Raw genomic sequence first — 21,454 nt, 5'->3', positions numbered from 1 at the left:
ACGAATGATTTATAATTGATGTTTAGTAGCGTACTGAAGGAAAGGGATTAAGGACTTTGAAACCCCCCTTGAGCAAGGTATTATGCAAAATTAAGCACGTTTATCATATTAGCACGTTTATATATATAAACACTTGATATTATATAAACTTGTGTTCCTAAAGCCCCTGAACCCCCTAAACATTTGCGTAGAGTACTGATTGTGTTTTTCTTATTATTTTAACCGTTTTATGCTTTGAACGAAATTTGAAGTGCAGGGACCCTGTGAAGGTGACCACCTTTACTATCAAAATTTCTTTAATGGTTCTCAGTTTTTCTTCAAAACAATCAATAACGAACGAAAAATAAATGATTTAGTTTGATTTTGAATCGAAATTTGAAATACCACCAAAAAGTTGGCCCACCCAACCTTATTTTGCAAATGCCTCTTAATAATTTTCAAAACAAACTATTTTCTCTTCAAACCAATCAATAAGAAAGGAAAACACGTTATTAACTTGAGTATTGAATCGATATTTAAGAGCAGAAAAAACAGTATGAAGTTGACCACCAAATGTATCCTGCAAATAGATATATTTTACTGGTTGTTTTGAAACAAGTGATTTTTTCTTCAAAATAAGCAACCCGCCCCGAAACAAATCACCTTCATCAACATTATTTCTTAATTATATTCTTATATTTTTCGAATCAAATTACTTTTCTTCCAAACAAGCAACAACAAATCCATATCAAACGATTGATTTTGGTCTTGAATCGAAATTTATAAGTAAAGGAATCAGATTGAATTTGATCACATTCTAAATTTATTTTATAAATCTCTTTCTCTATTTTTTCGAAACAAGCGATTTGCTCTTAAAAACAACCAATAAGAAACGCTTGGCTTCGGTTTTGATTCGAGACTTTAAAGTGGAGCCAATATGAAATTCCATCACCCATTTCTCTTGAAAAGACTCTTTCTGTTTTTCGAAACAGACTATTCTTTTTCAAAATAATTAATAGCATACGCATATCAAACAATTGATTTTGATTTTCAATCAAAATTTTAAGTGGAGGAACAAGGGTAAATTTGGCCACATACCAACTTTATTTTGTAAACATCTCTTTATGTTTTAAGAAAGATACGATTTTTACTATTTTTTCTTCAAAAAAGTCAATAACAAACGAAAAACAAACGATTGGCTTCCGATTTCAATTCGAAATTTGAAAGGAGGCAACTTCACATAGGTGCATTGATTCCCTTAAAAAAATCCAAATTTCCAAACGCAAATTCTAAGCCTACAGTTTTAAAATTGCAGTTACATGTACATACTTCAACTTAGTATACATAAAAAATTACAGCATTATAAAAATATCAGACAAATAATATTATTTATTCGGTATTGAAAACCTCGAATCAACTATTGGAGTTATTTAGCGTCATTTTTTTTAATATCACAAAATTAAAGGTGTGGGACATGGATATATTACGAACAGTATTTTTATACAATTTGTATATATATATATATATATATATATATATATATATATATATATATATATATATAATTTTTTAAAAATAGACCATTTAGAATTATTTATCCTTACAATTTTTTATATCCACAAATTCAAGGTGAGGGATATGCGATATTGATATATTCAGAAAGTGTTGACCACCCTACAGAATGTCGATCCTATGCCGTTTCGGTCCTGTGCCGTGTCGATCCTATGCCGTTTCGGTCCTGTGCCGTGTCGATCCTGTGCCGTTTCGGTCCTATGCCGTGTCGGCCCTGTGCCGTTTCGGTCCTATGCCGTGTCGATCCTACGCCGTTTCGTTCCTATGCCGTTTCGATCGTATGACGGTTCTCTCCTATATATCCTTAAGAAGATAATTGTTACTTAATATTGCGTAATTATAAAATAATGTATTTTTTATTATTTCGATCGTATGAAAGTTCTGCTGTCGATCCTATGCCGTGTTGATCCTGTGCCGTTTCGGTTCTGTGCCGTGTTGATCCTATGCCGTTTCGGTTCTGTGCCGTGTCGATCCTATGCCGTGTCGGCCCTACGCCGTATCGGTCCTGTGCATGTAACCCGAAGCCACTACAATTGCAGCTTTTAGGTGGAAGAGGGGAAGGAACCACTTGAGGAATAGCAGTGAGGGTGAATCCGCTAATGCGACCGTTCGTAAAAATAATTAGTTTTTAATCACCTGTTTGCTTTTATCCAACAGCGCGAGTGACAAAAGGATATGAAATGACTCCAATTTGGGGTGAAAAGTCGCTAACAATTAAAACACATTTCCCACACAATTAATACTATAAATTGATTATATTATGCGATTTTTAAGAGCGTACAAAACTTAAAAATTCACAAATAAAAACTAATATCAGTGGCGATTTCAGATTTCCCCGAAGGAAAAGGACCTTGAATAAACACAGGGTGCAAAAATACTGATAAAATGCAGGTTGCTCATGATTGGAGAAATGCCCCCGATAATATTGAAGTTAGATCCATCCCGAAATAAATTTCTGAGTAGTTAACTGCCGGCCATCTCCGAAGTCATCACAGTTTAGCACTTACTTCTTTAAGTTTCGCATCTACACTGATTAATGCTGCATTAATTGTGCCTCTCAACGGAAGCTGTGCAAATTAAAGAGCGTTGAAGGTTGGAATTGTTCTCCGTTAGAGGACAAATGATAACAGAAAACAAAGTGGGATTCTGGAAGGATGATTTGCCCAACTCATCCTTGCTTGTGCTGAATAAAACAAATTAAAAGAAAGAATATCTCAAAACTGCTTCAAGCTAATTGTGCTGGATAACAGAAGGACAACTTATTCACAGCACAAAAGTCGTTAGACTTGTAAGTAAGTCTAGTGCCATGTACAGGGTGGTCCTGAAGTGGACATACCCCCCTTTAGTTTCAACAGTATAGTGTTAGTTATGGTAGAATGTATGTACACTTTTACCTTGAAGTCTTAAGAGTCATAAACATCGGTATGATCACCATCCATGTCGTAACATAGCTGAATTCTGCGCCAAGTTCTCGGTGAAGGCGTGTTCCACAGCTGCTCGTAATTCCTGCGTTGTGTGATATGAGTGTTTCTTTCTTGTTGCTTTATGAAACCGCAGTGAGCATTGTCTGTTGTCGTCAGAGAGGGACTTCTTGGAGGCCAGGCAAAGGGAGCTAGTGAAGATGGACAACCTTTTTCAATCCAGCAGCCAGGAAACGTCTGATTCAGGTAATTGCGAACATGAATCGCGAAGTGCGCTGGTGCTCCATCCTGCTGTATGACAACAGTGTCTTTGATACCATTTTCTTCCAGTTGAGGCACCACCACTCATTAAGCATTTCCAGGTAAGAATGTCTATTAACATTGTCTTCGAAGAAGAAGGCCCAAAAATGTGTGTTGCACTCATTCCAGCCCACACCATCACGTGTGTTGGGTTTCTCTCCATCTCTTTGAAAACCCGGGGAGGGGGTCTTTCCTTACATCACATTACAACGTTCCGAGAGTGCATACTCCAGTAGATAGCACACTCGTCGTCTGTGAAGAGAACTGCACCACAAGATCGATTGGAAGGGAACGCCTTATGGAGAGTTCTGCGTGCCTCTTTCCGCGTATCCATGTCGGTGTCACTCACTTCATTCACATGCATTGGACTGTAAACCTTCAATTTTAGATCTTCTTTCATGTGCCTCATCATTTTGGTCCGAGGCCTACCAAGCTCCGAACACCTTTTACGTGTTGATTTTTAAAGCGACTGCTGCATTGATGCTTTCACTTCACGGCACATTTCCCTTCGTTTTATCGATCGACTGCATCGGGAAAGGTCTTTCACATTGCCCGTAGCAAATGCACGTTTCCCACCCTAACACTGTTACTTTTGTTGATGGATTAATACCAAAGCGGTCTGTAAATTTTGCTTTGACACTTTCCATGGTGTCACCTGTGTAACACCTTTCGTGAAGCCAAACCGCAACAACTAATCTTTTTTCAATGCTATATGTACTTTGATCACACATTGTTGATTACTCCAACTTCACTGCAAATAGCAGTTACCAAGAAGAAAACAGCAGAAAACAAATGAACATGGATAACAATGTTGCCAGACAATGCCAAGCAATGTTACCAAACAAATGTAGGGTAAAACCTAAAACCGTCAGAAAACACCAATTAGGGGTACGCCCACTTCCGGAACACGTTGTAGAAATCATCAAAAAGTAATTCATCAGAAACATGATTTTTGGTCTCTATCTTGAAAGTCGAATCCCCCAAATTGGTAACATTGGTTGGTTCTGTAGCAATGTTTGGCAACCTACATCTTGACATTATGCCCCCTTAATGAGTTATCGGGTGTCATCAGGCCAGATGCTTTGTTTTCACTTGTGTGAAGAGATTCATACCCCCCCCCCTCACACACTAGTGATAAGCTCTCTTCAACAGAAAAGGTAGTTTTGCCAGTCATTTCAACCTACAGAATGTGATTGATTGTGGCATACTAAGACCACCAATAATGGGTAATAACAACAACAATAACAATAATAATATTTTCTACGCCAACATTAACCTCAACAAACATTAATTATATTATTAATAATAATATATTACTAAAATTCGATACGCTAATAACAAACCAATAAGATATTGGGCATGGACGACAGAAGAAAATTTTCTAAGGGGACCATCTGCCTGGTTGATATATTATGTTTAGTATTTTTTATTTGTATCAGGAAAATCTTAATAAATTTTACATTTTCGTCAGCGCGGGGGACCCCGAACCCCTGGCCTCTTCAGGTACCTATGGTATAAGAATATACGGACATCCCGGACATGTTGTAGTTTTAAATATCCAAATTGTCTGCATGCTAGTGGTATATTATGGCATCAGATCAACAGGTAGCACATATAGTGACATCTATTAGCTTGACTATGTACTACTCGGAATTAGCGTTACATACAGACTGGCCTGTTCTTTTACAAATAGGACTATATAAAACATAAGTTATTATTCCGAATTATTATTATTTTCGATTATTCTGTACCAGTTTATCTCACGAGAATAGTCCTGATAAAGGGATTTCTTTTATACAAACTTTTTTCAAGGCTTGAGAGTCTTGAAAAAAGTTTGTATAAAAATATTTTCATTACTCTTTGTTTTTTTTTTCACATTTTTAATTAAACGATAAATCCATCACTGAAACAATAAAAATATTTAACTTGTCAAACAATAATAGATGATCCTATAGTATTTCTGAAAAGAAATTCTGCAATTATCATTTTCTTATTTCTTTTTTACGTAGTGAGTTTTCTATCTATACCAGAACTTAATTAAATACCGTATTGTTCGTGGCGTTTCGTAATGAGAAAATTCTTTCAGATCTATTATTTTTATTTCTTTCTCTCTTTATGTCGTGTGCAATTCTTTTCTCCACTGTCAGGTGATCGAATCTCAGTCTTACAAAGGTGACAACCGAAGAACTAAAGAGTTGAACGTGGGCACCATCAAGACGAAAAGAAAAAAGAAAGCAAACCCATTGAATCGAAAGAATGTCCATAAAAATCGTACGTGAAGGGAAGAAAACGCTCGTAACACTACTATTCTTACCGCCATCTTGTGAGATGTTTTTTTTTGGCTTTTGAAAAAATATAAAAAAGAGTGAAGTTTTATCGCTAGGCTTTCAAAATAGTACACTGGGCTTCTATTTTGATGTGTTGGAGTACAATATCGTTACTTTAGTAACTGACAAAGAATAAAGAAAAAAACCCAAAGAGAATCACATACGTAACATTAAAGCTTTCGTATATTAGAAGAAGAGACTGATTGACTTTACAAAAAGAAGACAAGAGTTTATATACCAATTTCGCATTTAGCTAAAATGGTTTTCCAATAACAAAAAGGAAGGTTAGTGCTGTATATTTAACTTTTGAGAAGGCTATAAGAAATCATTACATTTTTATTGGTAGTGTAATATTTTTTTAAAGGCATATTTTATTTTTAATGCCACTGTTTTCATTACATTTATTTTTTTTAATTCACCTGTAAAATGAATCAATACTTGTCTTTAATGCAAGAAAAAACGGTAAATTGAAATGTTACCATAAAAGCACCATGAATAATTCTGCTTCATTAATGTATGTTTAACTCATAAAACATTCATAATAAAAAAAATATCCATACCAAGAATTAAATTAAAAATAATTTCCAAACTTGAATACAGAAAGTAAGGTTAAACATAACAATGAAATGGTACAGACAACCACACTAAATTTTCTCACTCTCAATATCTTAAACTAAATCACGTTATGCTGAAACTATTACTGAAACAATAACTCGTGAAAAACGAACAAAGTTGTAAGGCATTTTCAGAAAACTTCCTCCGAAGTAAATTTACCCGGTCTGAATTCTTTCATGGGAAACGACTTTGGAAATATAATGGGGTTATTAAAAAAAACTTTATTTACGAAATATAGATAAACAATATCGAATGAGTCGTATTTGGGAAAATTATTTAACAGAACAAGCGACTGAATAGAGTTTCAGAGACTTTCTATTTAGTATCTCTACAACTCTATTTTGAGATCTATCAAGTATAAACTACTTGTGGATATTTTTATGACAAGAGATTTATGCAAGATTTTGGGGTCATTGAGGAAATATTCATGAATTTTGAACAAAACCGCTTGAGAATTTTCCGAGAAAATCGAAACAAGAAACTTACCCCAATGCTAAATTGCTCCATGTGATATTATAGACAAATGAGTTGTGCTATGGTGTTACGTAGGTAATGGACAGATATTTATGAAATATGAAGAAAATCATGTGCGTCTTTCCTACGAAAAGCGCTCGACAAAAAATCTCCCCCTAAGAGTAAACTACATCTTGTGAAAAGTTTCAGGATAAATGCGCTATGCCATTTGTTATACTATTAACGAAAGATTATTTATGAAATATGAACGAAATCGTCCGAGTCTTTCTTGAGAAAATCGCCCGAGGAAAACTCACTCCACAAGTTTAGAATTCTTTCCAGAGATATGACTTATACTATGCAGTAGAGTTGCTAATAAGTTATTGATGAATGAGGTATAAACAAATTCGTGAGATTAATTTTCGGAAAAATAGCATTTTTCTAAAAAAAAAAAAAAAAAAAAAAAAAAAAAAAAAAAAAAAAAAATTACACTCTTCAGCAAACTGCCTTTGAGCTCCCTCGCAGCTAAGAAGTTAGCGTACGCGCCTTTGACGTAGAAAATCGGAGTTCGATTCCCAGCAAGAGGTCATGTGTTTCGGATCCCACTTTATGCTGTAGGCCACATCTCATATTATATATATATATATATAGTGCGTTCGTAAAGTTGCGCAACTCAAAATTTGATTGCGTATATCTTTTGATCTAAGAATGATAAAGACCTGAGACTCAAAACAAATGTAAACATGTTCTATGTAGATATTTTTGAAATTATGATCGATGCTGGAACGTGTTACGTTTTTGTGTAGTAATGAAATAAATTGCCGTAAGTATAAAGTAAAACAAAAATGCGCAAAATGAAGAAAATCAATATTCAGTTGCAAAAACTTATTTCCTGCGGGTGAATTCCTGTGTATGAGTATAGTGTGCATCAACGTTTATCCATTGGTGCGAAAATGTGACAAGGTTGATGCAGTGTTGCAATATAAAAAGGCTATTTAATGCAAGTCCGTAAAATGTGTGTTTTTGAGAGAAACGCGGCTCCTGGCAACACTGTTGTCGTAAAATTACTGCAACAGGTGTGTTTTAGGTTAATTAATGATAAGCAATGAGAATTTGTACATAATTGATAACATGAATTTTTATTTAAAAATTTGCGATATGAAAAACATCACATAAGCAGGTAAGCAAAACGCATCACATGAGCATATTGGGCTTAAGCTCATGTGAGGGTCGAAAGCCTAGGAACAACAAGTTCAAAGCGGCAGCTATCTGATAATAATAAACTTAGAGATGGCAGCCTATGAAAGTCTACAAGTGGCCCTGTTTTTTAATACGTAGTTGCTAGGTTCACACACACACACACACAATTATGGCTTTTGCTGATGACTCTACAATACAGGAATGCGGTCTTTGTGCTGCGAGTATTGAATAAGTGCCAGTGCTCCACTAAAATATGGTACGTTATTCAAACTTCGAAAAGGCCGACATGTACGGTCGTGTACATGGCAATGGGCGTGAAGTAGGATAAATCTATCAGGGGCGTTTTCCTCTAAGACGCCAACCATCACATATGATGTTTACAAAAATTTATCGGCGTGTATGTGTAACAGGGACCGTACTATGTGCTCACGCGGATGGTGGTCGATCCCGTTGTGTACGAATCCCTGTTAGAAGCTATGGATGAACGTGTGTTAGAAGCTATGGATAATTAGCGAGGTATGCGTAAGAGGAAAATTACATGAAATGAGGCCTGTTAGTCACATGACTGTGCCATACATTACATGAAAATGCCTTGTACCCACACCACCTTCAAAGGGTACAAGGACTGACAGAAGCGGATTTCCAACCACGTAAATAATTCTGTAAGTGGTTCATTCAACAGACCACTACCATCATACCCTTTCAGGTATCAGTACTGTTCAGTGACGAGGCCACATTTGGAAGAGGTGATATCGTCTATGTGCACTACACACACACACACGCGCGGCCAGATGCACATCACCATAGTTCAGTTGTATCTCATCATCAACAAAAATTTGGACTCAATGTATGATGTAACATTGTCCATGATCGACTTATAATCTACGTATTCCGAAGACTGAATGGAGCACAGTATTTGATCTTCCTGCCTGGTACACTGCTTTAGTTACTGGACAATGTCTCCCTAGCGACTTGGTGAAACATTTAGTAAATGTATGATGGGGATCTCGCGCGTGTATAAATCTGCTCAGTCTTCAGACCTGAATCCACTAGATTTTTATCTGTGCACTGTTAAAAATGGTTTTTTAAATTCGAGAAAAAAATCCTCGTATTTGAGAACATCCGTTTCTTACCTGTGCACCGAGTAATACATTCTTAAAAGTGAGATTTCGACTTTCTCAAATCATTTTGAGAAATAATGACTCAAATGCGAGGAATTATGTCTCATTTCTGAGGGTGCAAATGCTTTCTCAAATTTGAGAAAAAATGTATTTTTTCTTAAAATTGAGAAAGTAACATTTGAGGAAATGAGACGAATAACCCCAATTTTGAGAAACACATTTCTCAAAAATGTTTGAGAAACATCTTCCTCAAAAGCGAGAAACGGTGCACAGAAACGGGATTCTCAAATACAATAAAACGTAAAAGGGTATAAACAAAATATAAACATGCAAAAAAATTCAAACTATTAGTACACCCAGAATTTATATTAAATAAACACCTATAGTTATAGATATTGTTTAAAACATAACACATTTAAATCTTCACTTCAACTCAAGAAAATTCCACGAATACCACGATGACTTGTATTTTAGGTGCGTTAATTATTCCTACTGCATCAGACAGTTGAACATTTTCCTTTTTATCACTGTTCACTTTCTCAAGACTTTTCTTTTTCATCGACGTGGTTTACTCAAGATTCTCCCGCTTCCTATAATACTATACCAACTTCTTGATAATACAGATTCAAGAATTATCCGTTTACTTCAGAATAACGGCAACAATTTCTGCTGGAGTGCAACGTCCCACGATTATGCTACTAAGATCAGGGAGACGTTATGATGATAATAAGCGAAAATGCTGTAGTGAAGAAAGTGAGGGAATCCCGAGAAAACACACATAAGATGTTTATTCACACTGCCCACTTGACGGAGGTGGACCCATGCATCGGAGGCTACTTCTACCACTGAGTCATCGCAGTCCAATGTGCCTACTTCTCTACCATAAAAAAGTTGCCTACATGAGAAAACACCGTGTTTGTGGGCTTTTCCAGGATTCTCCAGTTTCCTCCTACAAGAAACGTACACAGGAATTTATTGCGGGGGATTCCAAGTTCAAACCGAGTTATTGTATTAAAATATGTAAAATTGTCCCTAAAAGTAGATAAAATTTACATAAAAGTAGCAATTTCTGGGAAGGTCTGGAGTTCCAGGACGCAGCCCCTACCTTCCACCCTCTTCATTACGGCAGGGGCATGTGGCAGTTTCTTCCCCTCAGAAATGTGCTGAAACTCCACTGCTAAGGTTTCAATTCAGATTGGAAACAAGGTCACAAACCCATGCAAAAACTGCCAAGAAACGTACGTCCACATTTTCATTACACCATTATTAACCATCTCTATCACTGTCTCTCTTAGCCTTGGAGCACAATCGTGAGACGTTGGATTAAAAAATAAATGAAATCTTTGAGTTTTACTTTCCAAAGTTGTGATGGGTAGGCTAAAGAAGAGGATGATGATGAGAATGGAAAGTATAGTGGAATGAAGAAAATTGGAAGAAATGGGAGAACCCCGAGAAAACCCATGCACACTGTGTTTATCCACCAGAAAACCCACTTGCCGTGAGCTGAGAATCCTGGGATCAAAGCAAGGGCCTCATCGCACCAGATGTGAACCCTCTACCACTGAGCTATCGCAACCCCTATATTAAATTAAGAACAAATACGTACAGTACTATGCCACAAATAACCTGCTAACTGGTGTCATTAAAACGATTACTGGTCGTGAAAAAAAAGGAGGCGTCAATCTTTGCTCGGTGATCAGTACAAAGTACCTTTGTATTACAATTCCATAATAATAAATAGCACGTTGTTTTGTAACGCTGTTTCTTACTAAACAGATGACTTATGTATTCTTTGTTTCCGTACATAAGCTATTTTGCACATTATAACGAATGGCGAAGGGTGTAAAACATTGACATGCCTCCGTGCCCTACGGGGCTCTAACCCGCCTTCACTTGTTATAGCTGCGCTCGTTGTTATGTGAATTGAGTACTGAGCTTTGATACATAAAGAAGCCAACCTGACTGCTATAGCCTATATAACCTGTTTGAGGGGAGTCAGTGTTCTACACCCTAACGAATGTACTACAGTAACTTTTAGTCTATGTTTACAATTCACCCAAACTTACGTTCGAATGTTGATATGTATGCTGCTCCTCGCCGCTGTCACATGACATGTATCCATACGCCACCTCAGCTACATCACGTACTGCGTACTCATATCTATTCGCACTCTGCTACAGCTGAAATCCTTTATCTCGTTTCCTGAATAGTAATTGAGCCCCAGCAATATTACTCTCTAGTAAAACATAGTAATATTATTTCGGTAAGATTGTTACCCTTATTTTTTAATCATCTATGATATTGCAAATTACGCACTATTTCATTCTCATTTTTAAGAAGTGAGAAAAGCTCATAAATGGGAACCTGAAAAGTTGCCTTGAGCTCACAAATGAAAACACATTTGGAAATAATGAGACATTGTTCCTCAAATATGAGTAAATATTTCTTATTTTGTTTTGAACTTGCATTTTTCTCATTTCTGAGCAACTAAATTTTTAAGAGTGTGAGGACACATTAAAAGTGTGATGTACGTTACTCCTGTCAACGATGTCAACAACTTGTAACATGACATCCATAACGTCTGTGTAACTATTCGCCATCACTAGATGTCTTCAAACCGGTTCGCCAATCCATGATCCTGCTTGTCATGCATCCATTTCTATCCATGGCGGACATTTTGCACATCTCATGTACCCGACGAACGTATATTTGCGTCTCTCTGCACGTCGATATCTACTGATTCGAACATATATATATATTGACAATCTTTTCCTTGAACAACTTTCAGGAATAACTTAAGGATGGTTATAAAATCTCTCCGATACAGTGCTGTACGCTAAGGAAGGTTATCGGATCTTAATTTTTCCCACTGAAAGATACTATAGAAAGTTAAATATTCACTATATGATATGATTACAAAACATGCACGTATCATGAAGATAGATAAAAATGTGTGATGCATGAAACTCCTCTTGACAAAAGTCTGCTTAAGCCGCTGCTTCTAAATAATATATTCTAATTTTCTTAGTGCCATGTGCTGAACAGAATCTAGAATAAGGTGGTGTATGATTTAAAGAAATGTTGAAAGAATAATGACAAGTGTATGGATCGAATTTTCATGTTCTACTTATTTGTTCGGCCGTTAGATTCAGACTTGAAATAAGTTCTGATTTTGAAGTTGATATACAAGGATGGATGAGTCATACGTACTGCAATATTCCCACACCTCGAAGAGCAGACTTGTGTATACGCTATGAGCTACCGCAAGTATGCCGTCAAACTGGCCCAAGAGGTACTGTGGCAAGCGGACTATTTAACACGGAAACCGCCAGTCCTTCAGTATTTTTAATCAGATTTTAATGATGATGATAGTGAGGGCTCAACCACATCTGATACGTAAACTGTTGATGTATGAGTTCGCAATTGAGTATAACGATGCGAAAGCGTCCCAAAAATTGTCATGTGAAAGGCGAAGGTGCAATGAACTACAGTACAAAAACTCGTTGGCTTTAGAAATTTCGTGCAAGTTGTAACAATGTCGATGACAAACAAAGGTCCAGCTGTCCCAGTGTAACAGATGTTGAGGTCATGAAAATATCATTGAGGAAAATTCATCTAGCAGCACACGACGATTATCAAATCAACTCGGTACGTCTCAATACACTGTACTGTGTTATCTCCACGAACTTGGATAAACTATCAGGAACAGCCACATTGTGACACACGTTTTGACCCCAGCTCAGACCCAGGGGAGAGTGGATGTGTGCCAACAAATGCTGCAAAATCCGTGTGATGTTCTTTTTCTAAAGTGGATTGTCACATGCAGCAAAAAGTTGGTGTTTTTTTAATACAATTGAGTAGGGTGGAGCTACGAGGGTGTAATACACTTTGAATTCCTTCCTAACGGTCGTGCCATCAACATGTGCCTTATTCCAAACAGTTTGAGGGGTGTATGATGTATGGTGTAAAAGTCTAAACCACACATGGCTAGAGAATAGAAAAAAATTAGGATCTTGATAGCATCAAACTATGCTGTATAGTCCTGACCTTACCCCTTTGGATTACTAGATATCGCGGTCCATGGTGCACTTTCTAAAATTATGATGTTTTACCAACCAACAGGATGTGGAGACAGCAGTGACTGATCTTTACCTCTAATAATAAGACGTGGTATCGAGAAAGTGGCAGGAAGGCGACTACAGACAATCTAACACGAAACGCTATACTTTCAAAGTCTACCTGCTTTCATTATGTTGTAATAAATAAGGTATGTTGTGTACCAGAACATTGAAAGACTTCTGACTCACTTTTGTAATTACTTATCAAGTGTAAGATTTTCTGAGTATAAAAGGATTTTCGCGTAAGTTTAATTTACTTTAGATGCTATAGGGTATGCGGAAAGTCCAGTACTTACCTTAATTAAAGCACAACGAGGAAGTCGATGATAAGCTACGGACTCTGAAAAGAAATGCAAAAAAAAAAAAAAAAAAAAAGGCAATAATTACTATTGTTCAACTTAATTACGTATCTAATAGATTAATCAATAAGTCCTTAAAGTTATAAATTCTATAAATTACTTTAATTGAATAAAGCTTTAACTAGTTTTAAAAGTTGATTCACTTTGGGAACAATCTTATAGAAATTGAACTAAATTTAGTATTGATGAATATAACTGATATCTTGGCGGTATAGAAGGATGTTGGAAGAGTAAATTAGCAATAAAATGAAAACTCGATTCAAATAAAAAAATGAAATCTTTAAGTTTTACGTCCCACGGTTATACCGGTTATGCTAAAGGAGACGGTGATGATGAGAGATGAATGAAATGGTGGAATGAAAAGTGGGAGGAAACGAGAGAAGCCCGGAAAAACCCACGAGCACGATGTTTGTCCACCACAAACTCCACACGGCGCGAGCTAGGGTCGAACCAGAGACCCCAAACACCGGAGATGAACGCTCTACCACTGAGGGCGGATCCAGGACGAACTTCTGGGGCGGTGGGTTGTAATACTGCTACTTAGAGCTAATTTTAAGAGCTTCAAACTCTGGGATGGGTTTTATTTATATATAAAATAAGAAAGCTTGCTCCTCTGGGGGTGGGCGATTGCCCCTGCTACCACTGAGCAACCCCCCCCCCCCCCCCGAGGGAAATGATATTAGAAATGAGTGTACAGTGAAGAATGTTTCGAAAAGAAGAGGTAAGTTGGTCAGACCCAATATGAGACATTACGAAACAACGCTATTAGATAAGAAGGGAATGACAAAAAATCCTAGAAGACTGTGACTGAAATAGGGCTATATAGAGTGTACCATAAAGGACGTAACTTTTGAAATGCCCGGCATTTCCGTTCTAGTAAGTTGCCAGCACTGAACTTTATCCGATTTTCATTTGTTGTCTTTGTGGTTAAGTAGTCACGGAGCACCTAATATCGCATAACCGTTATCTGTTTTCTGTAGGGTAACAATGGAGTGCTTGGCGAACAGCGTACTGTCATAGTGATCGACGATCATGTGCTATTCGGCGATCCATGAATAATAATCACAAAGACAACAGATGCATATCGTGTAACGTTCAGTGCTGCCAACTTTTTAGAACGGAAATGCCGGGCACTTCAAAAGTTGCATTCTTTGTGAGACACATTTTACACAGTGGTGCTATTCTAATATTTTAACAACCGATTCTCTCTCTCTATTATATATAGGGTGTCACACCAGAAAAATGTTTTATTTTGAGGAATGATAGTATGGGTCATGACAAGCAATCGATCGAGATATCGATGAAAAGACCATTCTATTTCGTACATATTGCTTCGAAGGCACATATCTTCAGAACGAATGAGGATATCGGAGTCATTCAAAAACAGATAGGTAACATGCATAATAGGCATTAGATACACTGGCGCAAATCCCGGAAAATGAGGGGGACATGTACCCACAAACTTGGAACTGGGGGGACTGTCCCAAAATAATCAGATTTCAAATGTGTATTTTGGGGAGAAATGTGATGATTTGTGTCCGACTGCTACAAAGGAAAGTGAGATGAAATTGATATCTCCCCAGAGTAAGGCTCAAATCTGCCTGCCTCCCAATGTTGAAGACAACGCTGCTGCCCAGATCCTCCACAGCATTGTTTTTCAACTTCATAAATATTTTGAACATCGCTTTTAAAAAAATATTGGAACGGTCTTACTCCTCCCCCACCCAAAATGTTGAAGACAGATTTGTGCAGCTGATTTTGCGGCGCTGTACGTATCACATTCGTTACATTCACAGATTCCAGTATCCCGGACAAGATCTCGGAGTTCATATTTAAATTTCTATTTGTCCATTCAAATTTCTGTCTGCTCATTGAATTGAAACAATTCAAAGTTGTTTGTTTTCACATCAATACAAGGGAACAGGACAAGTACAGAGATGTTACAACAAATTTGACTTCTTTCTATCACTCACGGTAGATCATACGTGTACGTGTATTTATGTCTGGGTATACCAAACGGTTCTGCGAGGTCGAAATATTTTAACAACCGGTTCTAGCGAACCGTTGCGAACCGGCTGAATAGCACCATTGATTTTACATACCAAATAATGCAAGATGTAAGAAAGGAAAGGTACTTGAAAACGAAGAGTCTCGCTTTAGAGAAAAGTGGAAACTCTGCCAAATCAATCAAAAGATTGCGGAACACAATATAGACCCAGAAAGTCATTTTTCTAAAAGATATTCTAGCTAAGCTTAGACGAAGTATAAACTTCCTCTTCGCTAAAGAAGACGATTTTAAGTCTTAATTGGTAGATTCTCTTGTGGAAAATCATAGACTGTTATTTAAAAAAATGAAATGAAATCTTTAGGTTTAACGTCCCACGGGTATGCCGGTTAGGCTAAAGGAGACGGAGATAATGAGAAATGAGTGAAATGGTGGAATGAATAAAGTGGGAGGAAACGGGAGAACCCCGAGAAAACCCACGAGCACGGTGTTTGTCCACCACTAAGTCCACACGGCGCGAGCTGGGACCGAACCAGGGACCACAAGCACCGGAGGTGAACGCTCTACCACTGAGCCACCGCGCCCCCAACTGTTATTTAAATACCTGCTTGTGATTATTATTATTATTATTATTATTATTATTATTATTATTATTATTATTATTATTATTATTATTATTATTATTATTATTATTATAGCGTTATGTTTTATATGTGGTTTTCTTTAGTGTGAAATGAAAGCCTGTGACAAACATCTTGGCATTTCAACTAAACGAATAAAATGCAAGCTCTGACGTGATGTTGCCGAGTGCTAAGGGATGTGGCTATGGTTAAGCAGACGAACTACAGCGCGATCAGGTGGCAGAGGATAGACGTGGACAGGCACGTAGCCAGGATTTTGTGAAGGGGGGGGGGGTCCGTGACATGAAAAACTGTGGTCATCACAAAAGGGGCTCGATCACTCTAAACTATTTTACTGGAACATATATTGGTTTGTTTAGCTAGGATTTCATAACGGGGAGGGGGGAGGAGTGACATGAAATTCTGAAGGCCCAGGAGCTCGATCAATCTAAACTACTTTACTATCAACATATATTGGTTTGTTAGGACAATAAAATGAGGATATGTTAGCAAGTATTTTAATAACAAACTATGAAGAAATTTCGAGCAAAATAATAAAAAAAAAATATTGAAAAAGATTTTGCAATATTTACGTCTTCTCCTGTTTATTCAAATATAACAATTTTCCTTTCGTTATGACCTCAATTATTATAAAAAGTACATACTGAATACTCTCTTGTAAACTATCTTCTAATATAAATAAAATAAAGAGTTTGTTTGTGTGTTTGTTTGTCTGTCTGTCTGTCTGTCTGTCTGTCTGTGTGCGGCCTGGGGACCAGACGAGTGGACCGAGAGTTACCAAATTTTGTCAGGGGTACCTTGGCCCAGGTCCCAGATCAAGACGAAGCATTTTTTTTTTTCAAATTTCGGAACAGTGGGGTCTCAGGGGGCGTTTACAGGAACCGGCTTGGGAAACAGACAACTTGACCGAGAGTTACCACATTTTAGTCATGAATACCTTGGTCCAGGCTCCAGATAAGAGTTAAACGTTTTTGTCTAAATTCGAACAAGGGGGTCTCAGGGGGGCGTTTGCCGGGACATGTAAAAGTAGTAGAAAATGACCGATATTTATTTATTTATTTAACAATCACCAGATACAGTTCAGAAGCCATTTTACATTGGATATCCAACAACATTAACAATGGAAAGGATTTGGGAAGGTATCGGCCAGGGCCTGTTTAGTAGGTGCCATCCCGGCATTTGCCTGGTGGGACTAAGGGAAACCCTGGAAAACCTCAGTCAGGATAGTAGGCTGCGGGATTCGAAGCCATGACCACATTTCAGTCGATCTTTGAATTTCCACATAGACCACTGTGTACGAAACTGTACCAAATATGTGAAGTATATACATTTCAAGGACTAATATAAACAATTTACGAGTACGATTCATTTGCTACAGAAAACAACAGTGAAATAATATTATTAAGGTCTAAAATAGTTTGATAATAGTACTGGAAAATTCCCAGAATGCTCATAAACATGATTATCATCTTACGTTTGTGCGTTCTACAGTACTATTGAATGCAGTAAAGGATTTAGATTAGTTTTATTTAGGGAAATGTTTTCTTCTTGTGTTTTTCTCTACCCCACCCTTGAACACAGTCGTTATTATAACTTGCATACCAGAAATTAGCATTCTTTAAGACCACTGTGCTTCTCTATCGTTGATTTTTTCTTAAGAATGAATAAAATTCGCTTTAAGGTCAGTTGTTAACTCAAACATAAGGACCTTAATTATTGTATAGTAACTTACGGTTAGACTGTAAACAACGCCCTTTATGCAAGAGTGTTAAATAAAATTATTATCACAATAGCCTTAATGTGCTTATACGTGTAGCTTACATTTCAGCTTTTAGAGTACGTTTGTTTTATCTTGACACGATTCCCACCAGTGCACTTGGTTGGCTTTTAAAGTACTTTCTGCTAGCACTCACGTCAATATTTTAATCCAATAGATGTCTTATTAGCTTTGTCGTGTAGTGACGTTAATTGTCAGCCAGTCTATCAAATGAGGTCATTTTTATTTGGCGGGTATTTGAAGTGCTTAGTTGCCACACGCGAACAAGTGCGTTACAGTGACTTGTGAGTGGTGTGGCGTTTTGCTGTTTCCTAGCGTATTGTAACTCGTAACTTTGCAACGCATTCTTGCCAGGCTGCAATTGATTCGTCCTTTAGGCAGGAAGCGTGCCAAGATAAAACAAATGTACTCTAACAGAACTGCAAAACTTGCATGAGTATGTTTATAGGCGCTGAGTGTTTGTACTAGTAAGGAGAGTAAAACTAGGCAAATATTTAAGTAGTGTAGTAAATTCAATCCATTGCTTATTACTGAATAATACTTCAGTATATATGATAAATGTTTTGTTGTGTAATCTTGCAAGCAAGTGCAGTAGAATCTCGTCCTTAGATATTCGGAATATTCCAATAATTGGTCATAAACAAATGGTTTACTTTTCAATGAAACAGTGACTTTTGTTACTTTTTCTCATTTCTCATTTAAATAACAATGTTATAGTCACTTAAAAAATGCATCGTATCATTCCCTAAGCCGTTTCCTTACTGACAAGTGAGCGGAGCAGGTTGCAGTTTTGTCTGAACCAACGATGACGTACAAACATAGCGGCCATTTAAAGCACACTAGTAGCAAATTCAATTGCAAATCTCGACTAGTTAGAACCAACGCATGAACAAAAGAATTGTTTCCCGTAATCCGCAAGTTCTAATATATTTTATAGTGCAATAAAAGATCAGTGGAAATGTCTATTGACTAAAATGTATGTATTACTCAAACACAAGTGGGTCAACTTGACTCCTGCCTACTTCAAATGACGCGCCTCGCACCACTGACATAGAGAAGCTGACATGAACAGATGGAAACTAGATTTTAAGGCAATACTAACAAAATGCTAACAGCAAGCTTGTCCTCACATGTTAAAATTGCTAACACAGGAGCGTGATTTCTGGTGGGCAGGGGGTAATTGACTCCCACCCTGAGTTTCAGAAACACATGCTTTTTAATAAACTGTATACTGAAATATTAATGAAAAACGTGAAATTCTTTTGTGGACAATCTTCTTTCTCTCCACTCTGCCAAAATCTGAAATGACGTTGCTGGTATATACAGTGGCGGATCCAGAAGGTAAAAACTGCGGGGGGCAGCCGGAACCAGGACTATGAAGGTATATCATGAGTTTATTGTAAACTATCAGAATATGTATAAATAATAGGTTAAATTATTATTTTTGTTATTCAAAAAACTGGGGGAGGGCCTCGGCCCCCGGTCCCGGACTAGATCCGCCTCTCGGTATAAATTAATCTCAAGCATATTCAGTGGTGAAGCGTACTATGAGGCTCTGAGGCCGGGTCTACCCTGTTTTCTAGCATATATTTTCTTTATCTTTGACTTCTTTCAAAATAGTCAATACTTCAACATTTCGTATTTTTCGGTAACAAAATATTAGGTTGGAAACACTCGGAGTCCCTTCCGTCTGAGCCTCACCAGCTCACTAGACAGGTTTAAGGGCTATGCTGCTCAGTGAGCGAAGCTATTATCGCTGGGATTGCATGCATTGTTGCGAAGGTGCGAAGGTGCGAAGGCTCGCCTCTGGAAGTTTAGTTTTAGCGTTGAAGGCATCTTTCAATCCTAACATGTTATAAAGTTATTTCTTTAACACAGAGTTAGGGCCGTTGCGTGGATTGTAAGCGCCCGGCGTGGGAATTCTATGCCACCCCTCCCAGTGTGTTATGAGATATAACCAGAGTTTATTCCGTACTCCTAGATCTTATACGGAATATAAGATCATAATGTAAGTCAAAAGAAGTTGGTATAGTGTCAGTTTGTTTAAAAGTGAATGGCTTTTGTAGTTAAAACAAAAGATAATGAAAACATAGTTTTGAATTATTGAAATCAAATATTATTTTTGCTTATTTTGAACTTGATACGCATCAACATAGTAATAGTATAGAATATATAAATAACGATACAAATATTAAATTCCAAAATAAAAAAAAAATCTCTTCTCACACAGGGCTGAAGAGAGTTCCAGTTGAATAATCCTAGACGATGTTTTACTTTACCGGTAATTTTCAACTTCAATACTCTATCGGGAATCCCTCAAGGATCTACTCTAGGTCCCCAGTTGTTTATTCTTGTTATTAATGATATTCCTCTGTGTATTAAAACTTCTCAAGTTCTTTTTACCGACAGTATCAAATTATACTCCAAAATAAGTTCAACGCGACGGCCCTGCATGGAGTAAGAAGTTTCAGTGTACAATTATATGTGTCTATTGGTGATAATTTGTTTAACCCACAAATCCCCAGTGTATCACAGGTGCCACATTGATTTCCAGTTGACCTTATGAATTTAGTTTCCAACGTTTTATACATATACCCATCGTACGTTACAAGTCACATATAAACCTTTGTAGCAAGCTTCGTTTCGTTCCTTATCTTCAGGTTTTAGCAAGTTTATTCACGTTTTCATGTCAGTAGGTGCGTGTGGCTCATGGAGTTCTCGAGCACCTTTCAGTTTCCGGATATATTTAATTTATTCTTATGATAAGTAAGTATTTAAATCCCTAATAATTTATTTTTCCTGTAACTAGATGGGTCAGTAATACCTTTGGTAAAATAGTAACTGTTCATGTACTAGATTAGGCTTATAAGAACCATTTGTTTCTCGCTGAGTCACAGGTGTCATATTGGGTTTCCAATTCATTCGAAAACGTTTTTTTCGACATTTCTGTTATCTAAGACCCTCGCTCAGTGAACAATGAAAGTTTTGTTCAAGAATTCTTACTTGAACTATGTTTGGGTTTTTGTGGGTTAATTTAGATATATACTCTCAGGAGTTATTCAGAGTATCTTTTTTTACTACATGGGGGCTTTTTCTATAGCTTGTAGAATATAAGTCTGATGAATTAAACATATATATGACTTTACCAAACGCACCTCACAGGATAAAATAACAATATTTTTGCACAATTTTAGTTAAGTTTTACATTTCATGGAATTAGTGATTTTCTTTTTCTTTTCTTTTCTTTTCTTTCTTTCTTTTTTCTTTGTTTCGAGAGGGGCTTTGTTAACATTATTCCTGGAAGTGTAAAAATTGTGCAGTTTATATAAAATAATAAAAATTTGCGATAAAATTTCGGTGAGTGCCTATGCCCGAAAGCCACCCTCTTAAATATGTCACTGCATATAATACAATATCAAATATCTTGCGTTGATTTAAATGAAATTCCTTCTGAGCATTAACATTTCTAGTGAAGTTAATGTTCGTGATGCGTTAATTAAACGCAGTATTTTACTTACTTTAAAGTGGGAGAACGCTGATCCAAGAAATTTGACAGTTAACTGTAA

This window comes from Thermobia domestica, chromosome 3, assembly GCF_964235325.1.
Source record: "Thermobia domestica chromosome 3, izTheDome1.hap1.1, whole genome shotgun sequence".
Lineage (NCBI taxonomy): Eukaryota > Metazoa > Arthropoda > Insecta > Zygentoma > Lepismatidae > Thermobia > Thermobia domestica.
This window is presented reverse-complemented; position numbering follows the sequence as displayed.